Source organism: Lampetra fluviatilis, chromosome 7, assembly GCF_964198595.1.
Source record: "Lampetra fluviatilis chromosome 7, kcLamFluv1.1, whole genome shotgun sequence".
NCBI lineage: Eukaryota > Metazoa > Chordata > Hyperoartia > Petromyzontiformes > Petromyzontidae > Lampetra > Lampetra fluviatilis.
This window is the reverse complement of record NC_136281.1, coordinates 16,998,192-17,017,722: the sequence shown is the minus strand read 5'-3', so window position 1 is coordinate 17,017,722 and position 19,531 is coordinate 16,998,192. Positions and strand designations below refer to the sequence as shown.

The following is a 19,531-nucleotide window of genomic DNA, read 5'->3' as shown; positions in this document are numbered from 1 at the left end:
GCAGTTGCATGATGATGAAGAGCAATTAAACAATGGAATGAGTGCAAGTGGCAGCATTAATTAAGCCTAAACTTGTAATGTCAAGCCTGGTGTGGTTAGGCGTGAGGGTGTAAAAGTAGTTGGGATTTGGTTCACGATTTGCCTGCTCTGGCTCGGGAGAGACGTGCAGGCAACTCCGGTCCCAGAGCAGGGGGCGAGGAGAGAGACAAAAAAATCGCTGACGTTTGAGGGCCGTGATCAGCTGGCGGCGGGGAGCGGGACAGAAAACAAAACAGAGAGGGGATTCAACACACGCACACACACGCACCCACACACACACCGCACACACACCGCACACACACACACACACCGCACACACACACACCGCACACACGCATACCGCACACACACACCGCACACACCGCACACACAACGCACACACACACGCACACACACAGCAAAGACAAAGGACCCCCTTAAAGCTAGGACAGACTGTTCGGGCAAGTGCTATTATCGAGTATCACCTATCTATGAAGGCCGGCACAGCACTCGAGGGGAATTGGGTGGCCAGCAACACCCCCCCGCCGCCGCCTTTGTCTCCCCAGTGGCGATGTTTACCACGCCACACACCGGGTGCTCATTTGAGGCCGAGTCGACCCGGGCGAGGCCCACGACCGGTTCAGAAAATCGTCACCGGCGTTGTCCACGAGCGGGAATCGAACTCGGCTCGCCGGGTTACCGCTCCACCACGCGTGCACACAGAGCAACACACACACACCGCACACACACACACCGCACACACACCCCGCACACACACACACACACCGCACACAGACACCACACACACCGCACACACACACCGCACACACACACACCGCACACACCGTACACACACACGCACACACACCACACACACCGCACACACACACACCGTACACACACACCGCACACACACACACCGCACACACATACCGCACACACACACGTACACCGCAAACACACCACACACACACACCGCACACACACACCGCACACACACACCGCACACACACACCGCACACACACACACCGCACACACACACACCGCACACACCGCACACACCACACACACCGCACACACCGCACACACACCGCACACACACCGCACGCACACACACACCGCACACACACCGCACACACACCCCACACACACCGTACGTACACACACACACCGCACACAAACGCACACCGCACTGTACACGGTGGCGCTGCGTGCAAGTGCAGCAGCGTTACATTACAAGCAGCAGCAGCAGCGTCCCAGGAGTTGCTGCAACACCGCACTGTAGTTGGAGCTGCCCCTATCTGGCGGGCACGTGTCTCTCGCTCTCTGTGCGATGACCTCGTCACACGGCGGGCTGCTTCTTCACCCCGGGTAGACGCCTTCAGAGACCGTGCTCGCACGAGCGCTTTGAGCAGAGGAAGGATTTATAAACATAGAGAGAGAGGGGTTTTTTGACACTTTTTAAACAAAAGATCTGATCCTGAAGAAGGTCGACTGCCTGAATTGTTAGTTTAAAGACGTGTTCGTATTCTTGTTTGATTTGCTAATGACAACTGTGCTTCGACATCCGCAGCCCGAAGTTGTTACCCATCATTCATTCCCCTGCTGCAGACAACCACGCTCGCATTAGCGCACGCAAACTATTTATTTTGCTCATTACTAGACGATACACCATCGCGAAGCAAAATAAGTTACATAATACTTAATACGGGGGTCTTTTTGGGGTGATATTGGTCGCGAAAGCCTACGTGTTAAAGTTACATAATGCCTGCACATCCCATGAACACTCAGTCCCCGCGGTGTTCAGCCTTGTCTAAGCTGTTCACATTGGCGACTATTTGTCGGGCTCATCAAATGTTTAGTTCGTTTCAACCGAGAGGGGTGGGTGAGAGGGTGGCAGTGAAATGATTGCTTGCTTGGAACACGCAGCCTCTCGACCGACGACTGCGGGCAGCTCTCACAACGCCCAGAAGCGGAGGCGCTGTTCACGGGGCGAGTGGCGACGTTCAGCGCGGCACGCCGTGTCCCCTGCTCCCCTCCCCCCCCATCCGCGATCCAACACCCGCACTGCCCCACCACCACCACCACCCCCGCAGCGATTCACAACTCGCCATAGAACGACAACATCAGCAGGTCCCAGACTTCGCGACTGTGGCACCACCACCACCACCAGCAGCATCAGCACCAGCGGCACTGTCGCACCACCACCAGCAGCACCAGCGGCACTGTGGCACCACCACCACCACCAGCAGCATCAGCACCAGCGGCACTGTGGCACGACACCACCACCACCAGCCCCAGCACCACCAGCGGCACTGTGGCACGACACCACCACCACCAGCAGCACCAGCACCAGCGGCACTGTGGCACCACCACCAGCCCCAGCACCACCAGCGGCACTGTGGCACCACCACCACCAGCCCCAGCACCACCAGCGGCACTGTGGCACCACCACCACCACCAGCCCCAGCACCACCAGCGGCACTGTGGCACCACCACCACCACCAGCCCCAGCACCACCAGCGGCACTGTGGCACCACCACCACCAGCCCCAGCACCACCAGCGGCACTGTGGCACCACCACCACCAGCCCCAGCCCCACCAGCGGCACTGTGGCACCACCACCACCACCAGCCCCAGCACCACCAGCGGCACTGTGGCACCACCACCACCAGCCCCAGCACCACCAGCGGCACTGTGGCACCACCACCACCAGCACCAGCGGCACTGTGGCACTACCACCACCAGCAGCAGCACCAGCGGCACTGTGGCACCACCACCACCACCAGAGGCACCACCACCACCAGCAGCAGCACCAGCGGCACTGTGGCACCGCTGTGCTGCTCTCGTGTCTCTTCTTTTGAGAAGCGACCTGGCCACAAGCGGTAGCTCAACCACGTGGTGGATTATCGCGTGGAAATGTTATAGCAGCCCAGTACTCTAAACGCGTGGTGATGTTGTTGATTCTAAACGTGGAGGGGAAAACCCGGAGGACCCCAACTCCAAATACACAGCAGCAGCAGCAGGCATCAGGGTCGGGATTGAACCCAAGACCTCCTGCGTACCAGGCGAGGGAGTTAACATCTCCTAGCAACATTGTCAAAGGCGGCGAAGCACTGTTAATTACAGTGACATTACACAAGAGCGCTGGCGCCATGAAAACAACTAAAGCAAGTTACATAACGTGAATACGACGACGACACTGATGGTGGTGGTGGTGAAGAATATATCCTAGCCCCAATCCGCACTGTATCACGAACCAGAAAGTTCATTAATGAGCTCACCCCAACAACTACCCTCACCCTAGCAACCACTCTCACCCTAGCAACCACTCTCACCCGAGCAACCACTCTCACCCTAGCAACCATTCTCACCCTAGCAACCACTCTCAGCCTAGCAACTACTCTCACCCTAGAAACTACTCTCACCCCAACAACTACTCTCACCCCAGCAACCATTCTCACCCTAGCAACTACTCTCACCCCAGCAACCACTCTCACCCTAGCAACTACTCTCACCCTAGCAACCACTCACCCTAGCAACCACTCTCACCTTAGCAACCACTCTCACCCTAGCAACCACTCTCACCCTAGCAACCACTCTCACTCTAGCAACTACCCTCACCCTAGCAACCACTCTCACCCTAGAAACCACCCTCACCCTAGCAACCACTCTCACCCCAACAACTACTCTCACCCTAGCAACTAATCTCACCCTAACCTGAAAGTTACTACCAACCCTAACCCTAATTGAATTTCTGCCATTATTCCTGATCATATCCATCACAACAACGTACACCTTAATCCTACATTTAACTGTAATCTAAACAATACACTTAAAACGAAGTAAACATTACAAACTCAGCCCTCAAGATTGTTTAGGACTGGAAGCACAATCCATGGCATTAGCCCCAAAGTCTAGCTAACAACGGAATGATTTAAGTTGTCAATTGCTTAGCATGTTGAGATTTGGGTTAATGATAGGGATTAGGTTCAAAATTTGTCTTGACCCTCTGTCAGCAGTTTTCAAGTAACAATAATAATTGCGAGTTACTGGCAATATTAAAAAAACGAAGCACCAATAGGGCATTGAAGTGCATCGTCGTTTCGCAAGATACAGTATTAATCTTCCTGACATCACTACAGTACCACGTATTTATAATTACATAGTCCCCGTGGCTATAACATGTCTGAGGTTAGTAAATATCTGAACAATACACCTCGACGCGGCCTAATCCAAAGACAAATATGAATCACTGTACTGTCTAGAAAACCTACGTTTTAAGTTAACCTCACTCTTAGTTGGGTTGACATACTACCTCAACAGATGCATGCAACACATTGAATACAATTTACATATCATATTCATGTTTCTTTCGGTAAAGTCACGTAGATAGAAAGCAAAAAACTAAACAAACTAAAATTTGTCATTTTTATAATACAATTTTTTTTAAATAATAAAAGCAAAGAAATCGATTTATTTTTTTATTGTAAAATTTTTACTTATTTTTTCAATTAGTTGTTTTACTATCTACGTGACTTTAGCGAAAGAACCAAGAATATGAATTCCTGCAGTCACGAAAGTTTTAAGTCTAAATTTATAGATCACCTAGGCAGACTGGCAATCATGAAAAACTGGATAGGCATGGGACCTGATGTTAAAAATCATAATCGTTCAATATATTTTTTTCTTTTTGGTATGCTGGGCAAGTTACATTCTTTTAGAGCCGTAGTCTTCTGTGCCACAGACAAAAGCTTCCAGTGAGGCCCACGTCTGTAAGAGTAGCGCCCAGCGTGAGGTCGCGTGAAAACGTAATAAAAAAAAACTGTTTTCTCCCAAAGTGCTCACAATGGGCGTGCCGCCAACGTTGCCCGATCGTCACGGGGAGAGATATTCACCTCTCCGTGACGTCACGGGGAGAGATATTCACCTCTCCGTGACGTCACGGGGCAGGGTGGCACACAGCGTCGTCACGAGGAACAGTCAACATGTTTAGAGAACTCGATGCTGGATTCCAATTGCCAACGAATACCAGGCCAAATGCTTTCATGAGCGTTCAGTATTGGTTATAATATACAAAAAATATTGATGTGATCTTTTCTTTTGCTTTTGTTTCTAAACGGAACGTGCCATTTGAAAAGTTCAGTTTTAGACACGTATGTATTTTTTATTAACTGCCCAGAAATTGACTCTCGCATGTCGCAATTTGCAGACCGATGGAGCTGGCAGGATGGCCTCAAACAATCTCGGTGTCTGTGCCAGAGTTGCAGCCTCCACCATCGCGGAGGGCTCACTGGCAAGCACAGCGCTCGCTGCTCGAGTCCAAAGGGGACCCGTCCTCAGAGGGTGCATTAAGCCAACTGTGATGCCTGTAAAAAGACACCACGGCGATCTCCGCACGTGTAAGTCTCTACGCGCCGGTGTCATTGCCAAATTTACCCTTGCAACTTACCCCACATTCCCAAAATAGAGGTCACTCAACACGTTGGTGCACTACAACCCTCTGGTCCAACCCAGCCAGCCGACGTCTTGTGTGCTAAGAACAAAATGTTAACGTGTAATCATGTATATTTGTGAAAATTATTTCGCAGCGTACGTATCCAACCGTGCTCATTGGAAGTGCGTAAAACAAAAACAGTAATTAAAAACAGTAGTGATTTAAACAAAAACAGTGGTAACTGGAAATGAAAGAATGTAAAGCATGCCTAAAATATGTTGAAAAAGATATTTAATGCCAGTATCTGGAAGCCACCCATGACTCATGCGTTCATGTTTTCCATTTAACAGACAAGTATGTACATGGCAGCCCTTGTATGAATCAACTGCTGGTCGAGGTCCTCCCCTTGTCACGTGGGTCATCAGGGTTATTTGATCATACCCTACCATGCTGCGAGTTGAAAGCAGGGAACATGGACGTGGGAGCATAGAAGAACAGGACATATATTTTTTGCACTGCCGTCTGCTGCCCACTGCATAGCAGCCTATGCATGGTGTTCACCCATCCAAGCACTATCCTGAAGCAACCCTACTTAGCTTCCGAGATCCCACACAATTGAGCACATTACCGAGTGATCTGCCCATACATCACCCATTTCGCACAACACTGACACTTGCTCTGGATAAAAATAAAATGTTGAGGACTGGCCTAGAGGATTGGAGGTACCGGGAGTTACGAACCAGCTCCTGCGTACGGCATAAAACGTGCAATGTATTCACCATTCAAGCGAGCACTCATGTCGCTCGCGACGCGGGACGTGAGCCTCCTCGTCGTGAATTCATGAATGGAGTTGTGGGAGCGTGGGAGAGGGGGGCTGCATCTTGCTTGGCTGCGTGCAGCACTCCCACCTCTCGAAACAGGCAAACCTCGCGTCGCACGCACAGTTCAACACGGAGGGACCTTCACATTTGCGTTTACAGAGCGGCAGACAAGTGGGGCCCTGGCTCGTCGGACGTCACGTTTTCCCGAGAGGAAGAATGAGACGTTCCTCTTCAGAGAGGAGGCCCAAAGGGGCTGCGCTGGCATAAATTATTGCGAGGCAATAAATGAGCGCAATCGTAGGGTGGCCACGTGTGTGCAGGGAGATGGTGTTGACGGGCCCTGTTGGCGACCGCCCCTTCTCGTCGGGCACGCCAGTCTGCCGGTTAGCGCGGCTAAAGGTCACCCCGCCCCGAAGTCTCTAAAGTGCAACAGCTGCTGGACTTGACCTCATGGAAAGCGTGGCCCAGGACACACACGGGGCCCCCTCTTTTGAAGGCAGGCATTGCGAGGTGGTTTAATTTTAACTTTTCCCAAATAAATGCCAACAGTGACGGTCGTCATTGTTGTGATAGTGAAAGTTTCTATGGTTTGACTGTGAAAGAGTTGTAAAGTGATTTAATGGGGAGGCTTAAGTCACAGTATGAAGAAAAACAGTTAATTTCAGTTTGTTGCTGGCATGTTTTGTAAACGTTTAAACATGAAAAGCAATCGTAAATCATCACACAAAGCACGTGTAAAAGCCCACCACACTTCCTTCACTGGGCTGTTTACACCACTGCAAGACTTCGAGGTATGAGCCGTAAGCTCAACACTTGCCGACCACTACAACCTCCCCATTACTGTCGTCCCTTTAGTCAAACAAGAACTCACTGTACAACCATACCTTGATTGAAAAAAAAACTACTTCGTCAGCCTGAGGCTAGACCAAAAAAAATCCCACTCCGTACGTAATACACAGCCAACTATCACGCACCATCGCTTAGAAGTTGGCTCCACACGGTGCGGAAGAAGTTCAACATACATGCTGGTATGTGAGTGTTAACATACAGATTTGAAGTTTTCGTGACTGCAAGAATCCATACTCTTTGGTTCTTTCGGAAAAGCCACGTAGGTGAAAAAAAAATGTTGTTTATATATAAAAATAATAATAAATATTTTTTATTTTTCACCTACGTGACTTTACCGAAAGAACCAGCGAGTACGTTAACATACACGCATATTGTTCTAACAGACATATCCTTATTAAACACACACTTCAGTACAGTATCCCCGAAGACCCTCAGTATTGTTGAGCAGTCTATTATTTTGGTTATTTGTATTGTTGTCAATGGAAGCCAAACCACAAGGTGTCCTGGGAGGTTAAGTCGGGGCTAGCAGAGCTTTCTGGCTCTCAGACGGTGGCCTACAAACCCATGGGTACCACCCAACACTTAGCTCACCACTCATAAGAAGGGTTTCCCTTCAAAACACAATCCAGTTCGCTTCTGACAAGGTACGTTGGTGGTGGGGTTGGTGGGTAAGTTGGCTACATGTGCGTTTTACACCGAAACTGCAGGGCTACGAGCTGAAACTAAATGACAGTACAGCAAGCAGGTTGATGACCACCTGATGGGTGGACTTGTTGAATTGTCATCTCCTCGTATTTCTCCACGCGTTCATCACCAGAATTCGCAGCAAGGAAATTGGCCAAATATCCCAAAGTAGAATCCCCCTAAAAATGGGCCCTGAGACTCACTGACGATATCGTGACGAAGTTGTAAATTACTGCCGCAAAACACACACGTACATAACAACACACAAACACACACGTACATAACACACAAACACACACGATTCGATCCTTATTTTGATGCTGCAGAACTTGCCACTGGGTTTTCACTACTGAAAAAGTATTTCCAATGAGGGGATTTTTGTTGTGTTGAAACAAGCTACGGTACTGCCGTTGTTGGCTCTATCTCCCAGCGAGGTAATTTGTAACATTATCATTACTATGTCATATTAGTAATCGCCATAGAATTTCGTGACATGTGGCTTCAGTGACATGCTCAGCGACACACACGCGCATAGCCGCCTGGAAATGCCATTCAGACACGACACACGGGCATCAACACGCGACCTCTCGGCACGTTTCCCACACAGTATCGTTCCATGTAAATATAATGCCTCAAATGAACAATTCAAAAGATATTTCACGTTGCTCGTAACTCGTCAGATTCACGACACGGGGCTTTTGTCGCCGTGGACGAGTCCATTTCACCCGTGGGTGGGGGGGGCATCTCAAACAGCAATAACTGACAGCAACAAAACTATAATCTTCAAACCGACACAAAAATATACATTATTTTATTCAAATAATAAATTGGATTTAACCGTGATTATGGCACAGTAAGAATAACAACGTGTAGTATTATTATAACGACAACGTTACGCGCGCCTCGGAATGTACCACTGAGACCGTTCCCACCTCCAGTTTAAATGTCCCGCAGCCCGCGGCGCTCCGCTTCAATCCGTCGCCATCCTAACGGAAATCCGCGGCAGTCGTCGAGGACCCGCGCGCCGCCCGGCGTGGCGCTGCAGGGGCAGGCGACGGCACCGACACCGGAGCGCTTCTCCGTCGTCCTCGCGAGCGGTCGAGTTGAGTGAACGCCGATGAAGTTTGACGGCTCCCTGCTCGATTCACATCTTCGCTGAGGGGGGGGGGTAGGGGGGAATGGGTGGAGGGGGTTTGGTGGGGGGAGGGGTTGGGGGGGCTCGCGCGTGCAGGGGGGAGGGGCGGGGTGGAGGGTGAGGAGGAGGGCGCACGCGCACACGCGCCGCTGTCCCCGTCGCGAGCCGCGCGCGACTGCCGCCCGCGAGCGCTCCCCGTCCCGCCAATACCCGCCGTGACGTCACCGCGCCGCCGGGGACACGCCCCTCCCACCCCCACCCTCCTCGTCGGCCCCTGGACCCGCGAGATACTCGCCGGTCGTGACCTTTCAATCAAACAGATCGCGCGACGCCATTGGAGGGGAGGTGTCTGTGACCACGCCCATCCCATTCGTTTTGATTGGCGACGGCACGCCCAGCTCGTGTGTCAATCAAACGCGAGGAGGAGCCCCCTAACCCTCGCGTTGGCTGCTGCTGGGGGGTGAGGGGGGGATGATGGGGGGAGTATGAGGGGGGTGATGGGGGGAGTGTAAGGGGGTGGCTGATGGGGAGTTGACGGGGGGGTGTGATGGGGGGGGTGATGGGGATGAGGGGGGGGTGATGGGGGGGGTGTGAGGGGGTGAGGGGGGGTGATGGGGGTGTGAGAGGGGATGATGGGGGGGGTGATGGGGGGGTGTGAGGGGGTGTGGGGGGTGTGAGGGGGGGTGATGGGGGGGGGGATGGGGGGCTGTGAGGGGGGGGGGGGGTGATGGGGGGGGGGTTCTTGGGTTTCAGGTGGGCGCTGCTGTTGTTGTTGTTGACCGCCGTGCCACGCCGCCTCTGAGCACGGTGATCGCCCTCTCACGATCCACGTCCCCTTCATCCAGGAAAGCCTCGTTGAGTCCCGAGAGACAAACATTTTTATTAACCCCGTTTTCTGCAAATACCTTTATCCTAAGTTATGTTGCGTCCTAAGTAATGTTGTATTTAAATACAGTAGGCTGTGTGTGTATGTGTACAAGGCGTGTCACTATTAGCCAGCTTGCCTTGCGATTTGAAGTTGAGTCACGACTGTGGGTCTCGACTCAAGAATCAGACCCCTGGCTGTGACAGTGGGGTGAGTGTAGCGCCTCCAGTGGCCGACAAGGGCAAGTGAATTACGAATTAAATACGATGCTGGATCATAACGATCCGATGCATTGGTTTATAAAGTTATCAAGCAACGGAACTGATTTTAATCCATCATCTTGCCACCACATCATCGACTATACAGCAGTCCAGGTCTTCCGTGGGATACACCTGCCAATCCGTGCCTGTAAACTTTATAAGCACTCTAAACACACCCAGCAAGAGAGAGAGAGCAAGGCAAATCGATGTATAACACTTGAGGCTTTCCCCGAGTCCAGGGCTCATAAACACACACACCTGTACTGGGTAAAACAAGACAGTGACGCACATCATCGCAGTGGTCTGTTGGCACGCTGCGACGCGCCGTCTTGGGGTTTGTTTTCTGCTGTGAAGGTGTTGGGTTGAGACCAGAGGTCACCCTTGGAGGAGCACCACGCTCCACGCACGTGCGTTCACACTGGCGGGAGTCGCGGGGCTCCTCCGACTTGCGACCACTCGCAGACGACAACGCAGCAAGGCAGCAGCGCCACGCTGGGGGTGTGTGTCAATTACGGAGAGTCGTGATCATTATTCACAGATTATGGAGTCGGAAAGCCGAGTGACGACGTCTCGTGTCCGCACCTCGCGGTGATGGCCGCGGCCTCGGAATGCTCGCCTTTCCGTGACGTCACAAGGCGCTCTGCCCAAAATGGGGCTGGGAGGCGCGAGCCGCCTCCCCCCCTCTCCCCTCCCTTCTCTCCCCCCCTTCGCCCCTCCCTCCTCGCCCCGCCCCCCTCCCTCCTCTCCCCCCCCTCCCCTCCCCCCTCTCCCCTCCCTTCTCTCCCCCCCTTCGCCCCTCCCTCCTCGCCCCGCCCCCCTCCCTCCTCTCCCCCCCTCCCCTCCCTCCTCGCCCCTCCCTCCTCGCCCCTCCCTCCTGTGACAAGGGGGGGGGGGCACTTAGGGGGCAGCACCGAATATTTGTGAGGTGGGGGGGGGCACCCATAATCGCGCCCTCAGTGAATCACTCCGCGAGTGGGATGAGAGTTCCAGAGCAGATCTTGAGGGTCAGGCGTCGACTGTGCAACCGCTGTGGGATCATTTGGCAGAAGTAGGATCACGATGGCCAGGAACTGGGGAATCTACAGCATTGTTCCGACTGTTCTTGTTTAACTTGAGTGTCTTTTCAGCCACCTCGGGTGGGGGAGGGGGAACACGGGGGTACAGCTGTTCAGTATGGGGGGGGGGGGAACAAGCCCCCTCCACCTTCTGCATCATCATCACGATCCATGGGCAGACATCCCGTAGGGGACCACTGCACATTTCGTAATTCGTTTCCACTTTCCTCTGTCTCGTGCCAATCTGCTCAGCAGTGGCCACGTCTCTCTGGCACCAGCCTCTTGTGCCGCCGTCGTCGTCGTCGATGAGTGTGCGCGCCACGCACCTGTTCCTATGAAGTCCAACCCAACAGCACGCGAGGGTATGGGTGTGGACGACACAATGACCGGCCCTCTTTGTCTCTCCATTTCTGACGTTCTACACACAGCACTAGTTTGCGCCTTTACGGCTGAGCTCATTATACATACACCACTTGCCAATGCTGTAGGTGCTCGCTAACAGCCCCTGCGTGGTGCATAAAGCTAAAAGAAGGATGTGTATCTGTGTGTACAGCCGAGGTTACAGTAGGCACTGTTTGTTCTTAGAAAACGCCCACTCGTAAAGAGACTCGGGGAGGAGAGGCGTCAACTTGGAGGCACGGCCTCGGCCCCGAGCTGTGGCCGGGGGACACGAACAGAACGTGCCCCGTGCGGGAGTGGCCGGCGGTGGCGTTTCAGAGCCAGGACCTGACCAGGGAGTCTGTGTCAGTTGTTTGAACAATATCGGATTAGGTCTGATCAGGCCGGGTGCAGAATATACGCCAAGGTCGGATCAGCTGTCGGAAGTCCAGGGCTCTTGGCGGTGAAATCGTGAGTTCTAATCCCAGGCGAGACCACTTGAGTCAGCCCCATGCATCACGATCATGCTTTGCTCGGTAACGAGGAGCATCCCAGGGGTAAGGAAGCCAGCGAGAAGTATATTTTGAGAGCCTCGTGGCAAATTCCAACACCTGCACGGACCACTCCATGTGGGTCCCGGTGCAGTCGCACCGCCTGCGTGCACGCTATCTACCACCACTGGTTCTGTGTCATGCTAATGTGGAATGTCCACCGCTGAAGGACGACGGTCCAGCCACTTGTTTAGAGCGAAGAAACGTGCCGCGCTCATTGTGAGCGCGTAGCTCAGATTTACGTTCGCGTTCAATCTCCATCATAGAGGAGGGCGCCGTCGCGTCCAGGGCAAGGCGCCACGTGCGTTCTGGTGCCTTGTTTTAAATGCCACGGGGATGGATGAACGCACGACAGCGCTGCGATTCCACATCGAGAACTGGAATGCGTGCCTCTTGCAAAGGCGAAAGCTCGCCAATGGCTGGGCGTGTAGTAGCAGCAGCAGCATCACCACAGCCCGATCCAGAAGAGGGAACGGTTCTAATTGGCTCTCTTCATTCAACTTTAAGTCGAAATGTGGCTGGGAAACAGAGGTACGTGATGTAAATTAATCACAAGAGGTATTGCCCCGGATAGCCTTGAACAGAAGTGCTGGAAGCGAGCCCCCCGCTCTGAAAGCCAAAACGTCGCACGGGAATCGGTGGGCGGCACCAGGCCCGCCCGGCCGCCTTTGTCTTCCCAGTGCTAATGTCAACACACCGCACAAGGTGCTCATTCAAGGCCGAGTCGATCTGGGGGAGGCTCCGGACCGATGTCGAACTCGGGTCACCAGGGTCGTAGTGCAGTGAATTAACCACGACACAGTGAACATACGTGTGAATATATGTTTTTAACATACTAAATATCCCCTATATAGCATGATAGATTGGTGTGTTAGTGAGCACCTATTAATGCTGGCACGGCACACGAGGGGGTGGGTGGCCAGCACCTCACCAGGCCGCCTTTGTTTCCCCGATGACGATGTTTTGCACACGGCACCAAGTGATTCATTTCAGGCCGAGTGGACCTGGGAGAGGTCCAAGATCAGTTCTGAAAGTCCTCCTACGTCAGCGACGTTCACCGTGACCGTGACTCAAAGCTCGGGTCACCGGGGTTTGTATCTTAGTGCATGAACCACTGCTGCTACTCGAACCGCTCCAATTCTGTAAACACACGGAGCACGCCAGCACGCGCCCCTCTGCTGTGGACACGCGGCTATAAATAGAGAAGGCGCTGCTGCTGCTGCCGCTGCCCTCGTTCTGCCTGGTCACGACGGGATCATCAAAACGAAACTCGCGCAACCCCCGCTTCTCGTGGCATTCGCACGATCCGCAATCCACTGTAACCTCGACCTCGCACTCCACTCCGCGCTTTCGTGGTGCACGCAATTCGCGCGTCACCGTGAACTGGATTCCACTCCGCGCTTTCATAAAATCTACGCCGAGTTCCAAACTTCACTCTCACACCTCGATAATCCATGCCGCATTACAAACTCCACTAACACATTTCTGCAATCCGCAATCTATTCTAAAATCTACTCCACACTTGTGCACCCAACAATCAATTCTCGCATCAACTCCAAATTTCTACCATCCTCAATCTATTCTAAACTAAATTCCACAATCCATGCTCCATTCAAACTCCGCTCCACGTTTCTTCAGTCGACGTTCTATCCCAAACTCCACTCAACACTTCTAAAATCCGCGCTCCATTCCAAACTTCACTCCACGCTTTTGCAATCCGCAATCCAAGCTCAGCGTGACGACGCACTGCCGCATTCCGTACTCCATTATACACTCCACTCTTACACTCTTCCACTCAAATGATACGCCACGAAACGCTTCTACGTTCCAGTCTCAATTCCAAACTCCACTCCACACTTCGACAAGCCACATTCCGCTACCAAATATATTTCACCGTGCTTTTCCACAATCCATGCACCACTTCAAAGTGGACTCCACTCCGGGTTTATGTAATCACAGTGGTTGTTTGTCCGATATATGTTTGGCCTTGTGAATCGAACTTTTTTTAAAATAACCTATCTTATTATAAACACTCATACACTCACTCATTAAAGGCCATGAAAGAGAAAGTATGCTAGTTCTAATAACCACTTGAAACTGCACACCCCATTGCACCCCACACTACCCTATACACCAAAGACAAAGACCCCCGTATAGCCTTTACAGACTGTAGGGGCAAGTGTTGTTAGCAAGGACCTATGATGAGCACCCACTTTACCACACAATCCACTCTACACCACACACCACATTCTACACCACACACTGCACACCATACACCCCACTCTACACTACACCACACACACCACTCTACACCACACACACCACCCTACACCACACACACCACTCTACACCACCCTACACCACACACACCACTCTACACCACCCTACACACCACACACACCACACACCCCACTCTACACCACCCTACACCACACACACCACCCTACTCCACACACACCACTCTACACCACTACACCACCCTACACCACACACACCACTCTACACACACACTAAACTACACACCCCACCCTACACCACACACACCACCCTACACCACACACACACCACACCACCCTACACCACACACACGCACCACTCTACACCACACACCCCACACACACCACTCTACACACTACTCTACACACGAACTCAACGGCGCACCCCTCCCCGTGAGCCGTGATGCAGACTCGCGCGCACCGGTCACTAAAACATGCTCAATAAATATTGTAGACAGCCATGGCAACGGCAAAGCCAGTCTATTTTCTCTCTCCGTGTGTTCCCCTCCCTCCCTATGCGCCTCGGTGGGCGCGAGGCCGCCACCGCACGCTGCCACGCGCCTCTGACGCCCCGAGTGACCATCACCACCACCACCTCCTCGTCGTCGTCGTCGCAGCAAGTAGTTTTGTGTTTGATGTTGCCCCGGGAGGGGGCTTGGGCCCGCGACACGGAACGGCACCCACAGCTCGGCATCTCCCACCCACAGCCTCCTGCTCACAGACACCGCCGACGATTCACCCTCCCTGCCCCCTCGCCAGACATTCACCTCTCGTCGGCACGTTTAAGGCGTCGCGATTTCACTCGCGTTCGATTCAAAACTAAACACGCCGCCGCCGCCGCTGCTGCTGCTGCCTCGTCTGGCTCATTGCCCGGCGATGACGCTGCGTTGGCACTCGTGTGCCAATGAACACATTCAGCACATTCTGTCATTGCAAGAATAAGCGGTGGCGTTACAAATGCAGGCGACGTTTCGGGAAACGGCCCTTCGTCACGGCGCTGGAATTGTAATTGTCGTGGGATTACCCTCCAACACATTGCCGGCGTGCTGAACTAGCAACGAATTGACACGTTTACGTGACAAACCTTACGAATTGGCTGTGTCGGGTGGTGGCGGGGTTTAACGACACATATTTACGCGATCTAACCCAAACAAAACCTCTGCTTAATATTGGTCGCGAAAGCCTTCCGTGTCAAACTCGCATCATCACGCTCACGGTCTCGGACATTTACCGCTGTAGGGGACGCTCCGTTTAAAATGTTTTAGTACCTTCAACACTGTCGTTGTTCAAAACATATCTCATGGTGCTTGTCAAGGGGTCCCCCAACTCGTAGCTTTGGCCACCAGTGGGGGGCCAAGGCACCCCCCCTGCTCCCCACGCAAGCTACGATCCTGCACATGGCCCTCGGCTGCTGTTGTTGCTGTTGCTGCTGCTGCTGCTGTTGCTGTTGTTGCTGCTGCTGTTGCTGCTGTTGTTGCTGTTGTTGTTGCTGTTGCTGCTGTTGTTGCTGTTGTTGCTGCTGCTGTTGCTGCTGTTGTTGCTGTTGCTGCTGCTGTTGTTGTTGCTGTTGTTATTGTTGCTGTTGTTGTTGGCGCTGGGCCGCGGTGTTGCTCGCCGCCCCAGCCCCCGTGTTCTTCACCCTGACCTCACCCTGACCTCCCCTGACCTCCCCAGCACTCCACTCGGGCAGGAGGCGCCCCACTCACAGGACGCAGTGTACATAGGAACGGGCCAGGTGGGCCCGCGGTAGAGCAAACACGGCCCGCCAATCGGACATCTGTGAAGCTACTGGACGTCTGTGAAAAAGAGCTTCAAAGCTCATCGGATTCCTCCAGTATGCAAATTCTGATTCTGAATGGCTGTGAGTTGACGCCTCATCACCCCATCCAGGGAAGCTGATACAAGGAGTACCACTCTGTGGGGAAGTGAACAGTGGGTTGTACTATGGAAAGACTGCCCCCTCCCCACTGGCCATGGGAACGTGGAATTTCCACCACTGGCTGTAAACAGCACCACGTCCATGATCATTTGAGAAATAAACTGACTTATTGTTTTTATTATTTAAACCGCTGTTGCCAACGCTTCGCATCGCCTTCCCACTCGTGGATTCTAAGCGGTACACAGTCCGTGGGTTTGGCGACGCCGCGTGACGGCCTCTTTTTATTTCAGCGCCAGTGACCGCACGGCGCGGCACGCTCACACCTCGGCACGGAGGAACAGAGCGCGACTGTGCGCATCGAGAGCGCGGAGCCCCACGTGTCCACTCCGTGTCTCCTCGCCCGCCTGCTATTTATGACTTACTTTCTCCGACGCAGCCCCCTCACCCCCCCCCCCCCCCCCGAGATTTGTTGAAAGGGAGCCCCTGACAAGCGTCTTGCAGGGAAGGGCCCGAGCCCCCGCGTCTCGACCCGCAGTGCGGCGGCGGGCCGTAGTCACGTGGGGCTCAACTGTGACGCGCGCCTCCAGTGCCACGAGGTCGTGGCGGCCATGGCGGTAATCAAAGTTGATTGTACTGCAGCAGAAATCCGGTGAGCTAAAAATGTATTTTTCACAGATGTCCAGTCGGGGCGGTTTTGAACGTGACAACAAACAGTACAAAAACACTGAGCGCAAATTATAAAGGTAAACAAATCACCCAAAACTCTAACCCAATTAACAAATTAAACACTCGTCACCAGCCTATCCACTGCTGGATGAAGGCCTCATGACGCCGCCCCTCACAATCCACCTCGCTCCTGGACTTGCTCACCTCATCGCTCCATCGCGACCTTTGTCGTCTCCTCGCCCTCGTTCGCTCCTGTGGCTCCACATGCCACGGCCAGCCTGGGCCATCGTCCCCTTCCTCTTCATAATTCGAGGATTTATACAACTTGGATTTGACCTCTGATCCATGCGTTTATCGTTTTGTCTCTCAGTGCCAATCCCAATCGTGCACCTACATATCCAAATGCTTCTTCGTTGTAGTCAAACATCAAGTAGGGTTTATTTACGTGTTTCGCCAGCATTTTGATGGGTTACCCATGGAAGTCTTGATCTAAGTTTTGTTATCAAATCTGTTGGTGCAGGAACGCCTCGCGGATACAGAACAAGTCAGGAGGGTCAAGATACGACCACTACACCTCACCACCTGTAATCAAAACATTGGGGTCAAAGGTTGCGAATGTATACACACACACACACAAACGCGGTATATATTAGAATATTTTATTTCAAATTTTAATACCTTGCCAGTTTATCTACAAAGCAGATGGTAAAGTGCCCTCGAAGTGCCCAACTAGGTTTTCTTTGACAAGTTCGAAATGAAACATTACAGAAACCCTGTTGTAAATAGAGACGTACAGACGCGTGGGCTGTTCACGTAAAGCATCTTAAATAAACCGCAGCAGCGCCTCTGGGCTGACACATGCGCAGCAGTCGCACTTATGCAGGCAAAGGGGGAGACGTCGGACCTGCTACTACAGTGTTCAAACTAAAACAATCGCGCTCGCCCTCAAGGAAGACGCGGGCCATCTGACAAGCAGCTCTTGCGGTAGATACCCGCCGGGGCTGGGGCTCAGGCTGCCCGACCAGTTTGGGATTTTCGTCGATGAGAAAGGCAGAAAAAAGAAAAGACGGTGATGGTCACGCGCGTCAATGCCATTCGTGCACCGGTGATATCAGAGACGTCACCGTGACGTCGGTGAGTTCACTGTGATATCACTAGAGCTCAACAATGGTGGGGGGGGAAGTTTCCATTTAACGAAGTTTGTTTTTTATATTTACCAAAGATTCCGACAGCCCAAGGTGCGGGTTTACAAGAGATGCTTGTTCATCGGATCAAGTCTTCCCTTAAGCCAAGTCCAGTCAGGATTTGTTTGTTTGTTAAATTACATATTATAAACTACGCACATTGTGTCGTTCAATCGCTACCACCAACACCACCACCACCTTCAAATTGCACCCGATTCGAAACCTATGTACATATTACAATGGCGTCATCAAGGATATAAACAGCTGGTCGCTCTCACGCATTCGCTATGTACAGCTCCATTCGGAGAGGGCCCTGTTCCGGGACATCTCCCGTGGGGCGGGCGGCTCCTGCGAGTCCAGGGCTGGGGTCTTGCCGTCTGTGGTGGCTGCTCGTCCGTTAGCGACGACGATTGAACCACACTTCTCGTCCTCCGAGAGGTAGGAAGAAATAGCGCAAGTGCCATGTTTTAACCCTCACCCTCCGGCAAAGTAGAGTTAACTTCCCATTTTTCCCCCATTAAAGTAAATTTCTCCTTAACAGGCCCACAGGATTGGGTGTGCTGTGATGTGTGCACGTGTTCATAGGAGCATCCGTGTCAGACTCGAATTAATTAATGTGATTAATCAGGTGTGGCATATTTAACCTTTTTCAATCGCTGCATTCTGAACGCGTACAAGTTTATCCTGGGTGCGAGCAGAGTAAGTTCTGCGAAAAGGACTTGCACACTTGTGTCCATCCTATCCATTTCACAATCATTTTACCATCACATTAATTGACTGTTAATCAAAAAAGCGACCTAGTAACGTGACGGCGATCGCAAAATCAGTGACAGGGAGACGTGTGCCGTCGACGCGATTGAAATACGATGACAGGCGGAGACGAACGGAGAGACAACGAGAGACACTTCCCTGAAATGATGGATTAAAAAACATGGATTAAAAGTTGAACTCATAACACCACGTGGGTTTGGGCTCACCCTATCTCTACCCCTAACGACAACACTCGCGAGTTCAAAGCCAACACGCGTACACGTTTTGGACTTGTTAAGTTTCTTTCGTTGCGGACACGAAAACAAATATCCACCCCGTCTCAGCCCGATGACAATGGCGGAGAATTTTCTGTGACTGAGCTGCACCTATTTGAGAGGCCAGAAAGGCACGGTGGGTGGCAGGGCCTACAATACGCGGAGTTCGTGGGGGCCCACATCAGATGTTCACCTCTACCGCTTGAAATGTTTTCCATGAGTGGCAAAACCTTAGTGGTGGGTTTTTAGTGAAAGCGAATTGTGCCGTCAAATGAATATATACGTGACAATTTACTCTTACTGACCTTACAAATAAATTATCGCCAAATCTGCCATCTCGGCCCGTTACCGATTTCCACCGCGGCCCAGGAACTCGTACGCCGAACTGCTCGTCTCTGAAGCCGGCGCCGAGGCTCACGGCCAACACCACCCCTCCTAGGCCCAGCG

General features: G+C 52.5%; 1 protein-coding gene across 1 annotated transcript in view; it reads right to left on the bottom strand.

Annotated features, from left to right (window-relative positions):
• LOC144933660 (SERTA domain-containing protein 2-like) overlaps window positions 1–8,993 on the bottom strand; it is a 33,875-nt gene extending 24,882 nt beyond the window's left edge. The window contains exon 1 of the mRNA XM_078858705.1: window positions 8,743–8,993. The gene's annotated coding sequence lies outside the window, so the exon portion shown is untranslated. The remainder of the gene's footprint in view (window positions 1–8,742) is intronic.
• Window positions 8,994–19,531: the final 10,538 nt, after the last annotated feature.